Raw genomic sequence first — 5965 nt, 5'->3', positions numbered from 1 at the left:
CCGGTATATATATATATATATATGTACGTATAATTTTTTTTATCAAAAGATCGTTAGTCAGCATGATGTGCCAGTTCAAATATGTAGAAAAAAGAATTAGATTTATTAGATGCAGCATGACATTTTCACAAATTAACACTTTTGTACACCGAGATGATAATGGTTTTTGATGATACGATTTTTTTTTTTTTTTTAAAAACTTGCACTTTGAAACCCATAGGCCCGTAAAATTAATTGTTGTCTAAATTAATGACCAAAACGCGTCAAAATTGTTAACGTTCATAGTTGAAAATGGTGTCACGTAAATGCCTCCTCAAACTGCTTGAACTCCGCCCCTTTCTTACAATCAGCCTCCACCCAATCAACAACCGATGATAGAACCAAATCCGGCCCTACATTATTTTATTTTCAGTAATCAGTTTAACTCGCAAATACACCACAAAACTGTCGCTACTTATCACTGAAACATTAACAATATTTTTTTAATATTTCACAATATTTAAAATGTTTGATTGCCATACAAAAGAGAGGGAGTAAGTTCCACTCTAATATGTGATCCTGGACCACAAAACCACTTAACCCTCTGGGGTCTGAGGTAATTTTGGGGCCCTTGAGATGTTTTGACATGCCCTGATATTTGTGCTTATTTCAGCTACTTATAATATACTATTGACCAACATGTATTTTTTTTGTATTCAGCACAAAATATGATACAATAATATGTGACCAAGGTGGATGTACATGTTTGCATTTGTTAGAAAAAAAATATTATGCGGGGTTAGTAAGTTTTGGGGAAAAAAAATTAGCTGAAATAAGGCCATAAAAGCCACACTAAATCGTCCTGAATAAGACTTTTATGTAATCAGTCTTCTAGGCTAGAATATTTACTTCACAATTATGTGAAAATCATTCAGCTTACTCATTCACAGAAAACGTCTCAGGTTACGTATGTAACCATGGTTCCCTGAAGGGAACGAGACGCTGCGTCGAAACGCATATGGGAAAGCCTTCAGCGTGACCAGGCTCTGAATATGATGTGTAATCAGTCAAACAAGGCTGGGGGGAGCTCAGAGGCCTCGTATGCCAAAGCCATGGCACCCACAATCCACCTACTAAGAGAGGGCTTCGTAGCAGGAAGACCCCTCCTAGGCGGACCATAGCACACGGGCAGCTGGTCCGACTTTCTCCACAGGGAGGACCTGTGGATGTATGCGTCTAGTGCTCGCACTGGACACATACGGTTGTGCTTCTCCTGGTCTGGCTCCCCGAAGGGAGGAGGACAGAAGGCCTGCAGTACGACCGGCTGTGGAACGACCGATGGGACCTTCGGAACATACCCCACACGGGGGTAGAGGAATACTTTCGCCGAACCGGGCGCAAAGTGAATAGAGGGGCAGGGCCTGAAGGTCACCCACCCTCCTCAGAGAGGTGATAGCCAATAAGAAAACGGTCTTGATAGTGAGGAGTCTCTCAGTTATCTCCTGAATGGGCTCGAAAGGTGCAATGCACAGAGCCTCCAGAACCATAGCCAGGTCCCACGTAGGGACGCGAGATCGTACCGGAGGCCTCAGCCTCAGCGCACGGCGGAGGAAACGTGTAACTAGGGGGTGTCTACCCACTGACTGGCCACCGATAAGGGCGTGGTATGACGAAATAGCTGCCACGTAGACCTTAACAATGGAATGGGTTACCCCTGCGGAGAAACGGGCCTGCAGGAACTCCAGTACTGCACCAACGGGGCAGTTGACTGGGTCGAGCATGGCGGTCCCCGCACCAAGAAGTGAAGAGCCTCCACTTCAAGGCGTACAGTTTCCTCGTTGAGGGAGCTCTGGATTGGAGGATGGTCTCGACAACCTCGGTTGACAGACCGGAAGCTATGAGTTGTGCCCCCTCAGGGGCCACACCCACAGCTTCCATAACTCCGGGTTAGGGTGCACCTCGGTGCCCCCAGCCTGTGAGAGGAGGTCCCTCCTGACGGGCACTTCCCACGAAGAACCATACTCGGCCCGGCCAGAACGGCGCTACCAACGGTAGACTGACCTCGTCCCGGCGCACTCTCGCCAGAACTCCCGGGAGCAGAGCGATCGGGGGAAGGTGTAAAGACGGAGCCTCGGCCACGTCTGTACCATAGCGTCCAGTCCCGGAGGAGCTGGAGGAACCAGAAGGGACATTGCGCTGACTCTCGAGTGGCGAAGAGGTCCACCTGTGCCTGGCCAAAACCTTCCACATCTGCTTCACCCCCATCCATACCCCGGGCCTCGGCCCCTGTCTCGACAGGACGCCTGCTCCCACATAAAGATGCCCAGGAATGTGCACAGCTTTCAGTGATAGGAGCTTGCCCTGGGACCACACAAGGATCTGGTGTGCCAGCTTATACAAGGGGCGCGACCGCAGACCTCCTTGGTGGTTGATGTAAGAGACCACTGCCGTGCTGTCGGTGCGCACCAGCACGTGGTGATCTCTTAGGTCTGGGAGGAAGTGCTTGAGCGCACGGAACACAGCTAGGATCTCTAGCTGGTTGATATGTGGTCAGGTGGCGACCACTCCACAGACCGCGGGCAGGGTGGCCACTCATGACTGCACCCCAACCGGTGAGGGAAGCGTCCGTCGCTAGCGAGACACGGCGACAAGGAGCTCCCAGCACCGGGCCCCGGGACAAGAACCAAGGATTCCTCCACATGTCTAAGGCACGGACAGCGGCGTGACACTTTGACAGCGCGGAGCGAGTCTCCCCTCAGGGAGACCCCCTTGGTCTTGAGCCACCACTGTAGGGGCCTCATGTACAGCAGGCCAGAAGGAATCACGCTGGACGCAGCTGCCATGAGCCCAAGGAGTCTCTGAAACTGCTTGACAGTGAATGGCTGGCCTTCTCACACTCTCTCGACTGCCGTGAGGATCGACTCGATCCGAGCAGGGGTCAAACAAGCCTGCATCGTGGTCGAATCCCACACTACACCTGGATAAGTGGTTCTCTAAACTGGAGAAAGCACACTTTCCTTGGCGTTTAGTCTTAACCCCCCAAATCTTTCATGTGGGCGAGAACGACACCTCGATGCCGAATCGCCGCCCGCTCTAATTGAGCGAGGATCGACCAATCGTCGATATAATTGAGTATGCGGATGCCCTGCAGTTGCAACGGGACCAGTGCCGCATCCACACACTTGGTGAAAGTGCGGGGTGAGAGTGCTAGGCCGAGGGGAAGAACCCGATACTGATACGCTTTGCCCCCGAAAGCGAACCTCAGGAACTCCCTGTGAGAGGGAAGGATGGGTACATGGAAATAGACATCTTTGAGGTCTGTCGTGACAAATCAGTCCTCGGACCTGATTTGAGACACGATCTGCCTGACAGTGAGCATCTTGAACTTCAGCTTTCTGGCTGAGCGGTTCAGAAGACTCAAATTCAGTATGGGCCTCAGCCCCCCATCCTTCTTTGGAACAATGAAGTACAGGCTGTAGCAGCCGGCGTGGACTTCGTGAGGAGGAACCAACTCGATGGCTTCCTTCCTCAGAGGCTGCTCGGGGTGGACCGTAGTCACACAGACCCCGTTGAACAGCGGAGGTGGCCCATCGAACTGGATGGAATAGCCAGCCTCTACCGTCCGCAGGACCCAAAGAGACACATTCGGCAGTCGCTGCCAGGCTGCCAAACGATCTACTAAGGGAATCAGTCTCTCGAGACTGACCTCTGGTGTTAGAAAAGCGGCCAGACCGCTGCCTCGCTGCGGCGCACCGGCAGGAGACTCGTAATCTGGCGGCCAAGGCGAGTTTCTCAGGCCCGCTGAAATCACAGGCGGAAGAACCTGAGAGTAATACTCGCTGGGACCTGCTGTGCCCTGGAACTGCAGGGTTGACAGACAAATCCCCGGAGGGCACCGAGGGGAGACGGTCACCGTGTGCCGTGGTGTAAGCCGCTCCACCCCAGTAGGGGTCGTCCTTTGTAGTCCTGGGGCTCACCCGTCAGGACCTCTGAACGAACCAGACCCTGCAAGGCAGGACCCAAAGAGACACATTCGGCAGCTCGCTGCCCAATGATCTTCTAAGGGAATCAGTCTCTCGAGACTGACCTCTGGGTTCAGAGAAACGGCCAGACCGCTGTCTCGATGCGGCGCACCGGAATGAGACACGTAATCTGGCGGCTCAGGCGAGTTTCTCAGGCCCGCTGAAATCACAGGCGGAAGAACCTGAGAGTAATACTCGCTGGGACCTGCTGTGCCCTGGAACTGCAGGGTTGACAGACAAATCCCCGGAGGGCACCGAGGGGAGACGGTCACCGTGTGCCGTGGTGTAAGCCGCTCCACCCCAGTAGGGGTCGTCCTTTGTAGTCCTGGGGCTCACCCGTCAGGACCTCTGAACGAACCAGACCCTGCAAGGCAGGACCCAAAGAGACACATTCGGCAGCTCGCTGCCCAATGATCTTCTAAGGGAATCAGTCTCTCGAGACTGACCTCTGGGTTCAGAGAAGCGGCCAGACCGCTGTCTCGATGCAGCGCACCGGAATGAGACGCGTAATCTGGCGGCTGAGGCGAGTTTCTCAGGCCCGCTGAAATCACAGGCGGAAGAACCTGAGAGTAACACTCGCTGGGACCTGCTGTGCCCTGGAACTGCAGGGTTGACAGACAAATCCCCGGAGGGCACCGAGGAGAGACGGTCACCGTGTGCCGCGGTGCAAGCCGCTCCACCCCAGTAGGGGTCGCCCTCCGCGGTCCTGGGGCTCACCCGTCAGGACCTTTTTCGCGAGGAGCTGGTATGCGGGGGAGGCTGCGCCCGCCCAGCAGCCCCCTGAGTTTAGAGAGCGCGCATACCCTCTGCCCACCAAAGATGTTGTAAGCAGAGCAGGAGCCTTCAAAGCCGATGCCGTAGAGGGAGACAGATAGCTCGCAAGCGTCTGTTCAACCCATGGGATCGCCGCATACCCGTGCTCATTCAGTTCCCGCGGGAACAAATGGCCGGAACGAAAAGATTTCACCCACGATCTCGACACCTCGGTGAGGAGATCGGGGAAAACGGAAGTCTCCTGTGTAGAAGTAGCTCCTCACACTGGGGCGAGAGATGCGGCGAAACCTCGTCAACGCTCGTCACATCAACCTCCTCGGAGGAAGAGAGACGAAGCGTTGAGCCCTCGTCTCGGGGGGAAGAGACCGCTTCCGAACCGAGAGACTGGGTGCCAGATCAGGCGCGAGAGTAGATAGGGACATGCCCATCTGACTCTCGCCAGCCAGATCAGCCTTTTTCTTTCTTTTTCTCTGCAAGCCCCGCGAGCGCAACCGCCGCTCTGCCTTTTTCTTCTCTCTTTTTTACGGCAGAAGCGGGACCGGCTTATTTTTCTCTTTGTGCTTGTGCAAACACTGCAGCTTACAAAGCTCATAGTTATATCATATTGGGGTGACAGAGGCGGCGAAACCTCGTGAACGCTCGTCACATCAACCTCCTCAGAGGAAGAGAGACGAAGCATAGAGCCCTCGTCTCGGGGGAAGAGACCGCTTCCACACCGAGAGACGGGGTGCCAGATCTGGCGGATACGGGAGGAGATAAGGACATGCCCGTCTCACACTCGCCAGCCAGATCAGCCTGCGAGCCCCACGAGTGCAGCCGCCGCTCTGCCTCGGCAGCAGCAGGACCGGCACCGCGTGGGGAGCTCGCGAAGGCTCCCTTCTCGAAGAGAGCCATCCAGGTGCGGAGACCGATTCCGCATGCTCCGCACCCAGGCAGACCACGCACAAATCGTGTGTGTCCTCGCTTGTGATATAGCGAGGGCAAGGATGCACACACGACTTAAAACGTGGTCTGAAAGCTTCACCCCTGAGTTTGCCCTTGGTTTTGGCATGATACTGAATGCTTTCCACTTAAAACTAGGACAAACAACAGTAAATAAGACTGACACACACAGAGCGCTTCGCTGAATGACAAAAAGCTGACGCCGGCTCCGCCGCACGTGCTTTTATACTTCCTGGTCGTGACGTCAC

This window comes from Barbus barbus, assembly GCF_936440315.1.
Source record: "Barbus barbus genome assembly, chromosome: 44".
In the NCBI taxonomy this organism is placed as follows: domain Eukaryota; kingdom Metazoa; phylum Chordata; class Actinopteri; order Cypriniformes; family Cyprinidae; genus Barbus; species Barbus barbus.
This window is presented reverse-complemented; position numbering follows the sequence as displayed.